The following is an 18,870-nucleotide window of genomic DNA, read 5'->3' on the forward strand; positions in this document are numbered from 1 at the left end:
CATAGGGCCCAAGCCAAGAGCAAGAAATGGAAAATAGTCGATTCTTCGAAGATGCCCCAGATCCTTGAGTCGGAAGATCAGGTACTGGTGACCCTTGAGGCCAACATTGCAAATCCTGAAGATCATCATGATGACCAGGGTGACCCGCCCCCACATACTGAGCCAACAACATCTAAGGCCATGAATGTTGATGTAACCCGACGGACAATCTTAACCCCCCAAGTCCCATCCTTGCCTCAATCCCCATCAAGGTGATTGAAGAGACTCCACTGAGAAGGATAATGATGACATTGCCATTATTTGGGCGGGTCATAAAACGCCAGAAATCTCTAATGTGCTAGTGAAGCACTGTTGCTTGAAAAGGGTAAATCAAAAGTTGAACTTCCGAATTATGAAGGCCTTAGTGCTGAAGAAATACATGCTGGCTACCTAAGCTGACTGGCTACAAGCCCGGACATGCAAGCCGGCTTAGTCAATATGATGAAAAAGAAATATGAGGTACATTCCATTTTCTCCCATTATATAACCTTATGTAGCACCCAAGTCTTGATCATAGGAAGAACTTGAGTATGATTAAGACTTAGATAACTCCGTAGAGTCTGAGGTGTAGCCCCCAAGGGCCGGCTTATCTTCTTGAGATGAGTTGGGTCTTCTTGTATGTTTTAATAAAGAAAAAATGACGCGCATTAGCCCCCAAATGCCAAATATATTGCTTGCAATCTACTTGGGACTTGCTGAATTTACCATGCAAGAGATATCCTACAAGTGCCGGTTTAACCATTGTCACCGACTTAACCAACAAATTGTTGGGGAACGCGATAATTTCAAAAAAAATCCTATGATCACGCAAGATCTATCTAGGTGATGCATAGAAACGAGAGGGGAGAGTGTGTCCATGTACCCTCATAGACCGAAAGCGGAAGCGTTTAGTTAACACGGTTGATGTAGTCGAACGTCTTAGCGATCTAACCGATCAAGTATCGAACGCACGACACCTCCGCGATCTACACACGTTCAGCTTGGTGACGTCCCTCGAACTCTAGATCCAGTCTGAGGCGGAGGAAGAGTTTCATCAGAAGACAACATGGTGACGGTGATGATGAAGTTACCGGCACAGGGCTTCGCCTAAGCACTACGACGATATGACCGACGTGGAAAACTATGGAGGGGGGCACCGCACACGGCTAAAGATCAACTTGTGTGTCCTTGGGGTGCTCCCCTCCCCAGTATATAAAGGAGGGAGGGAGGAGGCGGCCGGCCTAGGGGGCGTGCCAAGCATAGGGAGTCCTACTAGGACTCCCAAGTTCTAGTAGGATTCCCTTTCCTATTCGGAGTAGGAGAGAAGGAAAGAGAGGGAGAGGAAGAAGGAAAGGGGGGCTGCGCCCCCACCCCTTGTCCAATTCGGTTTGGGTAGGGGGAGGCACGCGCCACCTCTTGGACCTTCTCCCCTCTCTCCACTAAAGCCTAATAAGGCCCATTACTTCAACCAGTGAATTCCCGGATTTTTGTTTGAAACTATGATGATTTTTATAGCAAATTTGGAAACTATACGACCTAATGCATAAAAATCAAAACTATGACCCCGTCGGCCTTCTCTTGGCCGAAGAGGGACTTTTCGGCCTACCGTTGGCCGAAGTGGGCTCTTCAGCCTCCAGTTGGCCTAAGAGTGCCCAGTTGGGCCGAAGGTAGTATCTTCGGCTTCTCATTGGCCGAAGAGCACTTGTCGGCTTCCCGTTGGCCGAAAAGTGTCAGGGGCACAAAACATAATTAAGATGGCCTCAAATGAGAAAGTTATCAACATAAAAAATCTTCTTCTCGTCGAAACGGTTGATTTTGATATAAAAATTGTCTTAATCTGAGGTCGTATGCAACCTATAGAGCCAAAACAATGTCAGGGGCAGAAGATGCAGAGTTACTTCGGGCAGACCGAATGGATGTCAGAAAATTTGTCATGGGACACCCGGTGCACTCGGTGAGACTGTGTGAAATATAGAAGAGTACACAGGTTTGGTCACGTTCACTCTGTGAGACCGAACCAAACCACTTGCAGGCTCCGAATGGATCCGAAAAATTACTAAAGATTCCTGTTCGAGTTAAAGTTGGGATTTTTGATCCGAAAAATTGTTCGTCTGCACCGGGAAGACTGCTTGTGTACTGCGCTTCCTGCTGGGTCTTCTTCGATGTGAGCTACGGTGCATCACCCCCAGCATCGAGGGTATACGGTGAAGTTTTTGTGTGAATCATCCCCGACGTCGAGGGTGCATGGTAACGGGCCTGAGAGGCGACCATTGCCTCTACTTTGCATGGTGGATGACGCCACCACCGAAAGTTTTCGTCTCAATTCCTGCCATCGCAACAGAGACATTTCTTCAATGCCGGCATGTGTCTTCCTAGTCCAGACGAACAATGCCCACATCGATTTATGAGGCGGCTGGACTTCCCGTACAATAAAAGGACTAAAAATTCTATCCAAAAATATTTGGCAATTTTTTAGAGCCTCCGAGTGATTTGGTTCGCTCTCACCGAGTGAACGTGACCAAACTTGTGTACTCTTCTGTATTCCACAAAGTCTCACCGAGGGCACCGGGTGTCCCGTGACAAATTTTCTGACATCCATTCGATCTGTCCGAAGTAACTCTGCAGCTTCTGACCCTGATCTTGTTTTGGCTCTACAGGTTGCATACGACCTCGGATTTAGACGATTTATATATCAGAGTCAACCATTTTGACGAGACGAAGATTTTTTATGTTGATAACTTTTTCATTTGAGGCCATCTTAATTACGTTTTGTGGGCCTGACACTTTTCGGCCAACGGGAAGCCGAAAAGTGCTCTTCGGCCCAGCTGGGCACTCTTCGGCCGCTGAAGAGCCCACTTCGGCCAATGGTAGGCCGAAAAGTCCCTCTTCGGTCAACGGTAGGCTGAAAAGTCCCTCTTCGGCCAACAGAAGGCCGACGGGGTCATAGTTTTGATTTTTACGCATTAGGGCGTAAAGTTTCCGAATTTGCTATAAAAATCATCATAGTTTCAAAAAAAAATCGAATTCCCGTAACTCCCCGGTACTCCGAAAAATACCCAAATCACTCGGAACCTTTCCGATGTCCGAATATAGCCTTCCAATATATCAATCTTTATGTCTTGACCATTTTGAGACTCCTCGTCATGTCCATGATCTCATTCGGGACTCCAAACAACCTTCAGTAAATCAAATCACATAAACTCACAATACCAATCGTCATCGAACGTTTAGCGTGCGGACCCTACGGGTTCGAGAACTATGTAGACATGACCGAGACACTTCTCCAGTCAATAACCAATAGCGGAACCTGGATGCTCATATTAGCTCTTACATATTCTACGAAGATCTTTATCGGTCAAACCGCATAACAACATATGTTGTTCCCTTTGTCATCGGTATATTATTTGCCCGAGATTCAATCATCAGTATAATCATACCTATTTCGATCTCGTTACTGGCAAGTCTCTTTACTCGTTCCGTAATGCTTCATCCCGCAACTAACTCATTAGTCACATTGCTTGCAAGGCTTATAGTGATGAGCATTACCGAGAGGGCCCAGAGATACCTCTCCGAAACACGGAGTGACAAATCCTAATCTCGATCTATGCCAACCCAACAAACACCTTTGGAGACACTTGTAGAGCACCTTTATAATCACCCATTTATGTTGTGTCATTTGGTAGCACACAAAGTGTTCCTACGGTATTTGGGATTTGCATAATCTCATAGTCTGAGGAACATGTATAAGTCATGAAGAGAGCAGTAGCAATGAAACTGTAACGATCAAAATGCTAAGCTAACGGATGGGTCATGTCCATCACATCATTCTCCTAATGATGTGATCTCATTCATCAAATGACAACACATGTCTATGGTTAGGAAACATAACCATCTTTAATTAACGAGCTAGTCTAGTAGAGGCATACTAGGGACAATATGTTTTGTCTATGTATTCACACATGTACTAAGTTTCCGGTTAATACAATTCTAGCATGAATAATAAACATTTATCATGAAATAAGGAAATAAATAATAACTTTATTATTGCCTCTAGGGCATATTTCCTTTAGTCTCCCCTTTGCACTAGAGTCAATAATCTAGTTCACATCGCCATGTGATTTAAAACCAATAGTTCACATCTGTATGTGATTAACACCCATATTTCACATCGCCTTGTGACCAACACCCAAAGGGTTTACTAGAGTTAATAATCTAGTTCACATTGCTATGTGATTAACACCCAAAGAGTACTAAGGCGTGATCATGTTTTGCTCATGAGAGAAGTTTAGTCAATGAGTCGGTCACATTCAGAGCCGTACGTATTTTGCAAATATTCTATGTCTACAATGCTCTGCATGGAGCTACTCCAGCTAATTACTCCCACTTTCAATATGTATCCAGATTGAGACTTAGAGTCATCTGGATTTGTGTAAAATCTTGCATCGACATAATTCTTTACGACGAACTCTTTATCAACCCCATAACCGAGAAATATTTCCTTAGTTCTCACTAAGGATAATTTTGACCACTATCCAGTGATCTTCTCCTAGATCACTATTGTACCCCTTTGCCAAACTCATGGCAAGGTACACAATAGGTCTGGTACACAGCATAGCATACTTTATAGAACCTATGACTGAGGCATAGGGAATGACTTTCATTCTCTTTCTATTTTCTGTTGTGGTCGGGTTTTGAGTCTTACTCAACTTTACACCTTGTTATACAGACAAGAGCTCCTTCCTTGACTAATCTATTTTGAAATCTTTCAAAAACTTGTCAAGGTATGTATTCATTGAAAAATCTTATCAAGCATCTTGATCTATCTCTATAGATTTTGATGCCCAATATATAAGCAGCTTCACTAAGGTCTTTCTTTAAAAAATCTCCTTTCAAACTCTCCTTTATGCTTTCCAAAAAATTCTACATTATTTCCGATCAATAATATGTCAATCACATATACTTATCAGAAAGGCTGTAGTGCTTCCACTCACTTTCTTGTAAATACAGGCTTCACTGCAAGTCTGTATAAAACTATATGCTTTGATCAACTCATCAAAGCATATATTCCAACTCGGAGATGCTTGCACCAGTCCATAGATGGACCGCTGGAGCTTGCACACCTTGTTAGTACCTTTAGGATCGACAAAACCTTCTGGTTGCATCATATACAACTCTTCTTTAAAAATATCCATTTAAGGAATGCAGTTTTGACATCCATTTGCCAGTTTCATAAAATATGGCAACTACTAACTTGATTCAGACGGTTTTAAGCATTGCTACAGTTGAGAAAATCTCATTGTAGTCAACACCTTGAACTTTGTGAAAAACCTTTTTCGACAAGTCGAGCTTTGTAGATAGTAACACTACTATCAACGTCCATCTTCCTCTCGAAGATCCATTTATTTTCTATGGCTTGCCGATCATCGGGCAAGTCCACCAAAGTACACACTTTGTTCTCATACATGGATCCTATCTCAGATTTCATGGCCTCCAGCCATTTCATGGAATCTGGGCTCATCACCGCTTCCTCATAGTTCGTAGGTTCATCATGTTCTAGTAACATGACTTCCAGAACAGGATTACGATACCACTCTGGTGCGTACCGTACTCTGGAAGACCTGTGAGGTTCAGTAGTAACTTGACCTAAAGTTTAATGATCATCATCATTAGCTTCCTCACTAATTGGTGTAGGAATCACTGGAACTGATATCTGTGATGAACTACTTTCCAATTCGGGAGAAGGTACAATTACCTCATCAAGTTCTACTTTCCTCCCACTCACTTATTTCGAGAGAAACTCCTTCTCAAGAAAGGATCCATTCTTAGCAATGATCTTGCCTTCAGATCTGTGATTGAAGGTGTACCCAACAGTTTCCTTTGGGTATCCTATGAAGATACATTTCTTTGATTTGGGTTCGAACTTATCAGGTTGAAGCTTTTTCACCTAAGCATCATAGCGCCAAACTTTAAGAAACGACAACTTTGATTTCTTGCCAAATCACAGTTCATAAGGCGTCGTCTCAACGGAATTTGATGGTGCCTTGTTTAACGTGAATGCAGCTGTCTCTAATGCATAACCCCAAAACGATAGTGGTAAATTGGTAAGAGACATCATAGATTGCACCATATCCAATAAAGTGCGGTTACGACGTTCGGACACACCATTATGCTTTGGTGTTCCAGGTGGCGTGAGCTGTGAAACTATTCCACATTGTCTTGAATGAAGGGCAAACTCGTAAGTCAAATATTCTCCTCCATGATCAGATCGTAGAAACTTTATTTTCTTGTTACGATGATTCCCCACTTCACTCTGAAATTCTTTGAACTTTTCAAATGTTTCAGACTTGTGTTTCAATAAGTAGATATACCCATATCTGCTCAAATCTTCTGTGAAGGTCAGAAAATAATGATACCCGCCACGAGCATCAATACTCATTGGACTGCATACATCGGTATGTATTATTTCCAATAATTCACTAGCTCGTTCCATTGTTGCGGAGAATGGAGTTTTAGTCATCTTGCCCATAAGCCGCGGTTTGCAAGTATCAAATGATTCATAATCAAGTGATTCCAAAAGTCCATCTTTATGGAGTTTCTTCATGCGCTTTACACCGATATGACCCAAACGACAGTGCCACAAATAAGTTGCACTATGATTATCAACTTTGCATCTTTTGGCATCAATATTATGTGTATCATTATGATCGAGATTCAATAAACCATCAACATTGGGTGTATGACCATAGAAGATTTTATTCATGTAAATAGAATAACAATTATCCTCTGTCTTAAATGAATAACCGTATTGCAATAAACATGATATAATCACATTCATGATCAACGCAAACACCAAATAATATTTATTTAGGTTCAACACTAATCCCGAAAGTATAGGGGGTGTGCGATGATGGTCATATAAATCTTGGAACTACTTCCAACACACATCGTCACTTCACCCTTAACTAGTCTCTGTTGATTCTATAACTCGTGTTTCGAGTTACTAATCTTAACAACCGAACAAATATCGAATACCCAGGGGCTACTATGAACACTAGCAAGGTACACATCAATAACCTGTATATCAAATATACCTTTGTTCAATTTGCAATCTCTCTTATCCTCCAAATATTCTGGGTAACTCCGCTTCCAGTGACCATTTCCTTTGAAGTAGAAGTACTTAGTTTCAGGTTTAGGTCCCGCTTTGGGCTTCTTCCCAGGAGTAACAACTTGCTTGCCATTCTTCTTGAAGTTCCCTTTCCCTTTGCCCTTTTCTTGAAACTAGTGGTCTTGTTTAATCATTAACACTTGATGCTTTTTCTTGATTTCTACCTTCGTCGATTTCAGCATCACGAAGAGCTCGGGAATCGTTTTCATCATCCCTTGCATATTATAGTTCATCATGAAGTTCTAGTAACTTGGTGATGGTGACTAGAGAACTCTGTCAATCACTATATTATCTGGAAGATTAACTCCCACTTGATTCAAGCGATTGTAGTACCCAGACATTCTGAGTACATGCTCACTAGCTAAGCAATTCTCCTCCATATTTTAGGCGAAGTACTTGTTGGAGGTCTCATACCTCTCGACACAGGCATGAGTCTAAAATACCAATTTCAGCTCTTGGAACGTCTCATATGCTCTGCGGCGTTCAAAACGTTTTTGAAGTCCCGGTACTAAGCCGTAAAGCATGGCACACTAAACTATCAAGTAGTCATCATATTGATCTAGCCAAACATTCATAGTGTCTGCATCTGCTCCTGCAATAGGCTTGTCACCTAGCGGTGCATCAAGGGCATAATTCTTCTGTGCAGCAATGAGGATAAACCTCAGATCACAGACCTAGTCTGCATCATTACTACTATCATCTTTCAACTTATTTTTCTCTAGGAACATATCAAAAATAAAGGGAAGCTACAACGCGAGCTATTAATCAACAACATAATTTGCAAAATACTACCAGGACTAAGTTCATGATAAATTAAAGTTCAATTAATAATATTACTTAAGAACTCCCACTTAGATAGACATCCCTCTAGTCATCTAAATGATCACGTGATCCAAATCTACTAAACCATGTCCGATCATCACGTGAGATGAAGTAGTTTTCAATGGTGAACATCACTATGTTGATCATATCTACAATATGATTCACGTTCGACCTTTCGGTCTTAGTGTTCCGAGGCCATATCTGGATATGCTAGGCTCGTCAAGTTTAACCTGAGTATTCTGCATGTGCAAAACTGGCTGGCACCCGTTGTATGTCAAAGTAGAGCCTATCTGTAGGATCGAAAGTATGTCTAGAGGGGGGGGGGGTGATTAGACTACTTGACCAAATAAAAATCTAGCCTTTTCCCAAATTTAAGTCTTGGCAGATTTTAGCAACTTTACACAAGTTAAGCAATCAACCTACACATGCAATTCTAAGAGTATAGCAGCGGAATGTAAATCATTGCATATGAAGGTAAAGGGGAGGAGTTTGGAGGGAGATAACGCAATCTTGACACGAAGATTTTTGGCGTGGTTCCGATAGGTGGTGCTATCGTACATCCACGTCGATGGAGACTTCAACCCACGAAGGGTAACGGTTGCGCGAGTCCACGGAGGGATCCACCCATGAAGGGTCTACGAAGAAGCAACCTTGTCTATCCCACCATGGCCATTGCCTGCGAAGGACTTGCCTCACTAGAGGTAGATCTTCATGAAGTAGGCGGTCTCCTTGCCCGTACAAACTCCTTGGTTCAACTCCACAATCTTGACGGAGGCTCCAAAGTGACACCTAACCAATCTAGGAGACACCACTCTCCAAAAGGTAATAGATGGTGTGTTGATGATGAACTCCTTGCTCTTGTGCTTCAAATGATAGTCTCCCCAACACTCAACTCTCTCTCATAGAATTGGATTTGGTGGAAAGATGATTTGAGTGGAAAGCAACTTGGGGAAGGCTAGAGATCAATATTTATGTGGTTGGAATGGAATATCTTGACCTCAACACATGAGTTGGTGGTTCTCTCTCAGAAAATGAATGCTGGAAGTGTAGGCATGTTCTGATGGCTTTCTCCATGAATGAAGAGAGGGCGGAGGGGTATATATAGCCTCCACACAAAATCTAACCGTTACACACAATTTACCAAACTCGGTGAGACCAAATCGTGAAACTCGGTCAGACTGATTTAATTCATAATGTGACCATTAGGCATTTCGGTGGGACCGACATGTCAACTCGGTGTGACAGATTTCATTAGGGTTAGGGTATAACATAATCTCGGTGAGACCGATTACTCAAACTCCGTGGGACCGACTTTGGTAATAAGTTAACTAGAGAGTTGGTCAGGCAAACTCGATGGGACCGATTCGCTCATCTCGGTGAGACTGAAATGTTGCGGAAGGGAAACAGAGAGTTTGCATTGCGAACTCGGTGGGACCGATCGCTCATCTCGGTTAGACCGAAACATTACAAAGGGAAACAGAGAGTTTGCAATTCCATTTTAGTGAGACCGAGATACCTATCGGTGAGACTGAAGTGACTAGGGTTTCTGGCAGTGGCTATGTCAAATGAACTCAGTGGCGCCGGATAGATCAAATTGGTGGGGCCGAGTTTGATTTTTGGTTTGGAACATATGCGGATATGAGAAAGTGGTTGAGGGTTTTCGGAGCATATCACTAAGCATCTTGAGCAAGCAAGCCATTAAGCAACACCTCATCCCCTTTTAATAGTATTGGCTTTCCTATGGACTCAATGTGATCTTGGATCACTAAAAGTAAAATGTGGAGTCTTGAGCTTTAGAGCTTGAGCCAATCTTTTGTCCTTAGCATTTTGAGGGGTCCACATTCCTAATCCATGCCATGCCAATCATTGAACTTTCCTGAAATATTCATCTTGAAATAGCGTTAGTTCAATGAGCTATATGTTGTTAATAATTACCAAAACCACCCAGGGATAGTTGCACTTTCACTATCGCACCCGATCATCACGTGGTGTCTCAACACGAAGAACTGTCGCTATGGTGCATACTCAGGGAGAACACATATACCTTGAAATTTAGTGAGAGATCATCTTATAATGCTATCGCCATACTAAGCAAAATAAGATGCATAAAGGATAAACATCACATGCAATCAATATAAGTGATATGATATGGCCATAATCATCTTGTGCCTTTGATCTCCATCTCCAAAGCACCATCATGATCACCATCGGCATCGGCTTGACACATTGATCTCCATCGTAGCGTCGTTGTCGTCTCGCTAACTATTGCTTCTACGACTATCGCTACCGCTTAGTGATAAAGTAAAGCAATTACATGCCGATTGCATTTCATGCAATAAAGCAACAACCATATGTCTCCTGCCAGTTGCCGATAACTCTGTTACAAAACATGATCATATCATACAACAATTTATATCTCATCATGTCTTGACCATATCACATCACAACAAGCCCTGCAAAAATAAGTTAGATGTCCTCTACTTTGTTGTTGCAAGTTTTACGTGGCTGCTACGGGCTTCTAGCAAGAACCGTTCTTACCTACGCATCAAAACCACAATGATTTTTTATCAAGTGTGCTGTTTTAACCTTCAACAAGGACCGGCCGTAGTCAAACCCGATTCAACTAAAGTTGGAGAAACTTACACCTACCAGCCACCTGTGTGCAAAAGCACATCAGTAGAACCGATCTCATGAACGCGGTCATGTAATGTCGGTCCGGGCCGCTTCATCCAACAATACCGCCGAATCAAAGTAAGACATTGGTGGTAAGCAGTATGACTATTATCGCCCACAACTCTTTGTGTTCTACTCGTGCATATAACATCTATGCATAGACCTGGCTCATATACCACTGTTGGGGAACGCGGTAATTTCAAAAAAAATCCTACGATCACGCAAGATTTATCTAGGTGATGCATAGCAACGCGAGGGGAGAGTGTGTCCACGTACCCTTGTAGACCGAAAGCGGAAGCGTTTAGTTAACGCGGTTGATGTAGTCATGCATCTTCGCAATCCAACCGATCAAGTACCGAACGCATGTCACCTCCGTGATCTGCACACGTTCAGCTCGGTGACGTCCCTCGAACTCTAGATCTAGCTGAGGCTGAGGGAGAGTTTTGTCAGACGACGGCATGGTGACAGTGATGATTAAGTTACCGGCACAGGGCCTCGCCTAAGCACTACGATGATATGACCGAGGTGGAAAACTATGGAAGGGGGCACCGCACACGGCTAAAGATCAACTTGTGTGTCCTTGGGGTGCTCCCCTCCCCCGTATATAAAAGAGGGAGGGAGGAGGCGGCCGACCTAGGGGGCGCGCCAAGCATAGAGAGTCCTACTAGGACTCCCAAGTCCTAGTAGGATTCCCTTTCCTATTCGGAGTAGGAGAGAAGGAAAGAAAAGTAGAGGGAGAAGGAAAGGGGGGCTGTGCCCCCACCCCTTGTCCAATTCGGTTTGGGCAGGGGGGGAGGCGCACGCCACCTCTTGGCCCTTCTCCCCTCTCTCCACTAAAGCCCAGTAAGGCCCATTACTTCTCCCGGTGAATTCCCATAACTCTCGGTACTCCGAAAAATACCCGAATCACTCGGAACCTTTCTGATGTCCGAATATAGCCTTCCAATATATTGATCTTTACGTCTCGACCATTTTGAGACTCCTCGTCATGTCCCTTCCCTTTCCTTTCCAGAATAGGAGAAGAGGGAAAGAGGTGGAGGAGAAGGAGAAAGGGGGGGGGGCTCCCCCTCCCTTAGTCCAATTCGGTTTGGGCTGGGGGGGGGGGCGCCCCCACCTGGCCGCTGCCTCCTCTCTTCAACTAAAGCCCATGAAGGCCCGTTAATCCCCCGGGGGGTTCCGGTAACCTTCGGGTACTCCGGAAAATGTCCGAATCACTCCAGAACCTTTCCGGTGTCCGAACATAACCTTCCAATATACCAATCTTTATGTCTTGACCATTTCGAGACTCCTCGTCATGTCCGTGATCTCATCCAGGATTCCGAACAAAATTCGGTCATCAAAAACACATAACTCGTAATACAAATCGTCATCGAATGTTAAGCGTGCGGACCCTACGGGTTCGAGAACTATGTAGACATGATCGAGACACATCTCCGACCGATAACCAGTAGAGGAACCTGGATGCTCATATTGGCTCCTACATATTCAACAAAGATATTTATTGGAAAAATTGCACAACAACATACGTTGTTCCCTTTGTCATCAGTATGTTACTTGCCTGAGATTCGATCATCAGTATCATCATACCTAGTTCAATCTAGTTACCGGCAAGTCTCTTTACTCGTTCCGTAATGCTTCATCCTGTAACTAACTCATTAGTCACATTGCTTGCAAGGCTTATAGTGATGAGCATTACCGAGAGGGCCCAGAGATACCTCTCCGAAACACGGAGTGACAGATCCTAATCTCGATCTATGTCAACCCAACAAACACCTTTGGAGACACCTGTAGAGCATCTTTATAATCACCCAGTTACGTTGTGACATTCGATAGCACACAAGGTGTTCCTCCGGTATTCGGGAGTTGCATAATCTCATAGTCAGAGGAACATGTATAAGTCATGAAGAAAGTAGTAGCAATGAAACTGTAACGATCAAAATGCTAAGCTAACGGATGGGTCATGTCCATCACATCATTCTCCTAATGATGTGATCTCGTTCATCAAATGACAACACATGTCTATGGTTAACCATCTTTGATTAACGAGCTAGTCTAGTAGAGGCATACTAGGGACAATATGTTTTGTCTATGTATTCACACATGTACTAAGTTTCCGGTTAATACAATTCTAGCATGAATAATAAACATTTATCATGAAATAAGGAAATAAATAATAACTTTATTATTGCCTCTAGGGCATATTTCCTTAACAAATTTGATAGAAAGGTCTTCTTTATCTTGCAGGAAGCATTATCTTTGGCCGACTCGAACTTCGCCGTCTCAAAGAAAATGTTTGGGTCGGAACAAGCCGGGCGATCCAAAGCTGAATCAAGCTTGGAATCTGCTTGGAAAAAATCAAGGCAAACTTTGAGTTAGAAGGATCCGCCTTTGAAACTGAAAAGGCTGCTCTGATAAAACGAGCCCAAGATGCCGAAGATCAGCTGAAACCGGTGGCCGAAGAGCTAACTGGCTTAAAACGCCATATTTCTCAGATGCCTTTAAGTCTTAGGTAAGTAAATCCTTGAAGTACTTGAAATAACCCATTGGGATTCTTGAAAATTTTAGGTGTAACTCGCCTGACGGCTCTTGTTTTGAATGTATGGCAGCTGCTAGGAGTTCGAACCTTGGGCAAAACATGCTGATGAAGTTGAAAGCTATATATTCCTTGACAGAAAAATTATATGCTGGAAGTCTTCACACTCTCGTAGTTGTATCAAATGGCAAGAAACCACCATAGCTGATAGAAGATGTACTGGATCAGTTGTTAACAATGCCCAAGAAAGTTGAAGAGCTGAAGAGGTCAGCTGCCCATGCAGGAGCAATAACTTCGCTAAGCCAGGCAAAGGCTTATCAAACAGAGTTGGACCCTGAGGAGATGGCCGACGGGTTCCCGGAATATAAAGACGATGGGTCTGTATTCAGCAAGGCAGATTACGCTAAGTGTACCAGAAAAACGCGGCCATTGGCATGTCAGCTTGCGCAAGGACTTGATCTAAAGAAGTACCAGCCGACTTACGACATCAATAACACATGAATCAATGTGCCTTCTTTTGATGTTGTTGATTTAACTCCACAAAGGCATAACCATATTTTTCCTATGATATCGACCCTTCTCCTATCATGAACGATGAAGCCATCTTTGAAGCTTTAACTGGTGTGAACTGGAACTCGGACAATCTCCAGATTGCTAGCGAAGAAGAACCGACACAGGATGACCCGGGGACCTCCACTTCAGGGTGCTAGCATGATGTTAACTCGACAGGGCATAAACCGGACGATGCCAGAGCCGGTTTACAGCAGTAGTTTCATTCCTATGAAAAAAACTTTGCTGAAATTTAGCTCATTTGAAGCCTTGTAATAGGCTTAGTAGACACTTTATGCTCTGTCGTGCCTTCATGAACGTTTATTAGACCTATGCTCCAATAGCTATGTTGATAACCTGCCTTGGATGTCTTGTCTTTGTTTGTTATGTAGTATTCGCTAGCACCATCCTTTAAATAAGGGTGCCCAACATAAGTTTTATAGGGTTGTAACAATAACCCAATAATTTCCATACTGGCGACTTATAGTCAAAAGACGTGATTCCTTAGAAGCAATGGCGGGTTAGTAACCCAATGACTCATGGCCATGAAAAGTTTGAGGGGATCACCCGATGCTCATGGCCATAATAAGCACAACACTTATCAGTGCTAACCCGAAATCTTTATAACCCGGAGACATGTAGTCTGAGCAATAATATGATCAAGTGCGAAGAATTCCTGAAAACACAGAAATAAAGAGCACAAATTTATATTTAATTTAATTATAAGTTGGCACGTCAATCTCATCAAAGAGACCGGCTTTCAAAGCTCGAGTCTTGCTTCGATGAAGCTTGGTATAATAGCCTTGGTTCACTTTCAGTAAGCTAGCTCTCACATGACTTAAGCTGCCATTTTAACTTTGACAGGTTTAGGGTCTTAAAGATTGACTTGTCAAGAGTAAGGTGGGTCATCTTGTTTGGAGTAGCATCAAGCATGCGGGCATGTTTAACCAATAACATGGCGTGTTTTTTTGCCTAGTCAAATGGATGAGAAAGCTAAACTCGTTGAGTTGGAAGCCCCCAAGTGACCTTATGATCAATTAATAAAAGACTCATGCACAATATATATGAGAGGAAACGATAGAGGCCTCGAGTTTTGAGGATGTCAGCTTTATTACTTTTATCATATATATATATATATATATATATATATATATATATATATATATATATATACATGATGTGTATGTACAATGGTTGGAGCGAGTGGCTTAAATGTAGTAAGGCCAAAGATGAGCAATATTCCAAGGCTTGTTGGTCTTCTCTTCAGAGGTACGTGGCTTATTGTGTTCACATAGATCGATGAGATAATATGACCCATTGTTGAGGTTTTTGCTAACCACAAAGGGTCCTTCCCAAGGAGGTGAAAGCTTGTGCATGCCTGTCTGACCCTGAATCAAACGGAGCACTAAGTCGCCCTCCTGGAACGTCCGGCTTCGAACTCTGCGACTATGATAGCGACACAAGTCTTGTTGGTAAATTGCCGATCGAGCCACCGCGAGATCACGTTCTTCTTTCAAGGCATGCAGAGTGTTTTGACGCACTGTTTCATTGTTTGCTTCAATGTAAGCCGCCACCCTAGGCGAGTCATGACAAATATCACTTGGAAGAACCGCCTCTACGCCATAAACCATGAAGAAGGGTGTGTAGCCTATTGACCTATTGGGGGTAGTCCTCATGATCCAAAGGACTGCAGGAAGCTCTTCGACCCAACAACCCGGAGTATGCTCCAAAGGTACCATGAGCCGGGGTTTAATCCCTTTTAATATCTCCTAGTTAGCACGCTCAGCTTGACCATTGGACTATGCATGAGCTACTGATAACACATCAAGCCGGATATGCTCTCTCTGATAAAACTCTTTCATAGCACCCTGGATAAGTTTGTCCCATTATCAATGATGATACTATGAGGATAACCAAAGCAGAAGATCAACTTTTTCACAAACTGAACTGTAGTTGCCGCCTCAAAATTGCTTACGGGCTGTGCCTCAACCCACTTGGTAAAATTTTCAACTACCACAAGTAGGTGAGTTTTCTTGTCCTTAGACCTTTTAAAGGTTCCCACCATATCAAGCCCTTAGACCACGAACGACCAAGTTATTGGGATCATCCGCATTTCTTGAGCCGGCAAATGAGTCTGTCTTGCAAATTTTTGGCAACCATCACAGTTTCGAACAATATCCTCTGCATCAGCATGAACAATCAACCAGAAGAACCCATGTCTAAAAGCTTTGGCCACTCGAGATCTTGACCTGGCATGATGACCACATTCCCCAGCATGGATTTCCTGAAGAATCTCACGACCTTCCTCAGGGGAAACACGATGTTGAAACACGCCCATTACGTTGCACCTGTCTAACTTGCCATTGACGACTGTCATGGACTTTGATCGCCGGATGACTTGCCGCGCCAAGAGCTCATCTTCTGGTAACTCTCCTCTAGTTAAATAATTCAAATAAGGCAGAGTCCAATCTGGAATAGCAGGTAAAGCCACCACCAGCTGACCCTCCGGGTCAGGAATAGCGAGGTCTTCCTCTGAAGGTAACCTAACAAATGGGTTATGCAACACATCTAGAAACACATTATGAGGGACCGACTTATGCTGAGATCCAAGACGGGACAAAGCATCAGCCGCCTCATTAAGCCGTCGGTCGATATGTGATCCACCTGATAACCTTTAAAGAAACCAACAATATTGGTGTCTGCCTGACGATAAGCTGCGATGAGGGGGTCTTTTGAATCCCACTTCCCTAAAAATTGCTGTGCAACAAGGTCTGAGTCACCCAAGCACCTAACCCAGCTCAAGTTCATTTCCTTGGCCATGCAGAGCCAATGTAGCAAAGCGTCATATTCAGCTGCATTATTCGTACAGGGAAACTTTAGCCTCAAAACATAACAAACTTGTCACCTCGTGGGGAAGATAAAATAACTCCATCCCTCGAGCCTTCCAATTGCCTAGAACCATCAAAGTGTATCGTCCAGTATGTGTTATCTGGCTTATCAGGTGCTTGCAGCTCTGTCCAATCATTAATGAAATCCACCAAAGCCAGAGACTTGATAGCCGTCCTGGGCACATATGTAATATGATGTGGCCCAAGCTCGATTGCGCACTTAGCAACCCGACCAGTAGCCTCTTTGTTTTGTATGATATCTCCAAGAGGGGTTGAACTAACCACTATGATTGGATGTTAAAGAAAGTAATGTTTCAACTTGCGATTCGCCATGAACACTCCAAATATCAGTTTCTGCTAGTGTGGGTATCTCTGCTTGGACTCTGCTAAAACTTCGCAGACGTAATAAACCGGCTGCTGGACTGGGTATTCCTTCCCTGCCTCCTTGCGCTCCACGACAACTGCCATGCTGATGGCTTTATTATTAGCCGGCACGTACATGAGCATAGGCTCTTTGTCAACCGGAGCAGCCAAGATGGGCGGCTCAGCCAACTATTTTTAAGCACCTCAAAAGCCTTGTTAGCAGCATTACTCCAGACAAAGCGATCAGTCTTTTTCATCATTTGATATAAAGGAACCGCCTTCTCACCTAGGTGGTTTATAAACCGGCTCAGGGCTGTAATACGACCCGCCAGGCACTGAACATCATTGGTACAAGCCGGCTTGGATAGAGGTGATGTCCTTGATCTTCTTCGGGTTAGCCTATATGCCCCGCTCAGAGACCAGAGAACCTAACAGTTTGCCTACATGTACACCAAAAACACATTTACCCGGGTTAAGCATCATCTTGTGAACCCGAAGATTGTCAAAGGTTTCCTTTAAGTCAGATAGCAAGGTATCTTTCTTCCTTGACTTAAACACAATATCGTCCACATAAGCACAAACATTGCACCCAATCTCACCATGAAAACAATTCTGAACACAGCACTGGTAAGTCGCCTGGGCACTCTTGAGCCCAAAAGGCATAGAGACATAGCAGAAAGCTCCAAATGGTGTAATGAAAGCTGTTTTCTCTTGACTGCCATATTGACCTGATGGTAACCGGAATAAGCATCCAGGAAGCATATACTCTCACAACCCGCCGTTGCATAAATGATCTGGTTGATACGGGGAGAGCAAATGGACCAGCTAGACATGCTTTGTTGAGGTCCGTGTAATCAACACACATATGCCATCACGAGCATAGGGTTAGCCAACCACTCAGGGTGAAACACTTCAACGATAAACTTGGCTACCTCTTCTCCAATAGCTTTACATCGCTCTTCATTGAAACAACGGAGGAACTGTTTGATCGACTTAACTTTGGGATCCACATTACGGTGGTGCTTAGTGAATTCTCTCGGTAGACCCGACATGTCATAAGGTTTCCATGAAAAGATGCCCCGATTCTCATGGGTGAACTCGATGAGCGCGCTTTCCTATTTGGTGTACATCCCAGCACCAATAGTGAACTGCTGGGAAGTGTCCCCAGGGATAAAATCCACTTGTTTTCTATCATCAGCCAACTTGAACTTGAGCAGAGGGTCCTGTTCAGTAGTGGGCTTCTTCAGAGGGGTCATGTCAGTCGGATCAACATTGTCCTTATAGAACTTGAGCTTCTCAGTAGCACAAGCTGCCTCTGCATTAGCAGCATCGCCCTCTTCACATTCCAAGGCAATCTTAAGATCACCTTGAACTATAATCGTCCCCTTCGGCCCTGGCATCTTAAGTTGTAGGTAAATATAACAAGGGCGGGTCATAAATCGAGCGTAAGCCGACCGTCCAAACAGCGCATGATATGGACTCTTAATTTTGACCACCTTAAACCACAAAGTCTCTGCATTGTATTTGTATTCATCACCAAAAGGTACCTCCAGGACAGTCTTCCCAATAGGATAAGCCGACTTTCTAGGCAGAACACCGTGAAGAACTGTAGAAGACAGCTTAAGATCCTTCTCTGTGAGATTCATCTGTCGGAAGGTGTCGTAATACAAGATGTTGATGCTACTACCACCATCCATAAGCACTTTTGTGAATTTATATCCACCCACTTGGGGGGCCCACTGAGGGAGTCCTGGACTAAGGGGTCCTCAGGCGGCCGACCTATGTGACATGGGCCGGACTGATGGGCCATGAAGATATGAGATAGAAGGACCTCCCCCCCGTCCGGATGGGACTCTCCT

This window comes from Triticum dicoccoides, chromosome 1B, assembly GCF_002162155.2.
Source record: "Triticum dicoccoides isolate Atlit2015 ecotype Zavitan chromosome 1B, WEW_v2.0, whole genome shotgun sequence".
NCBI lineage: Eukaryota > Viridiplantae > Streptophyta > Magnoliopsida > Poales > Poaceae > Triticum > Triticum dicoccoides.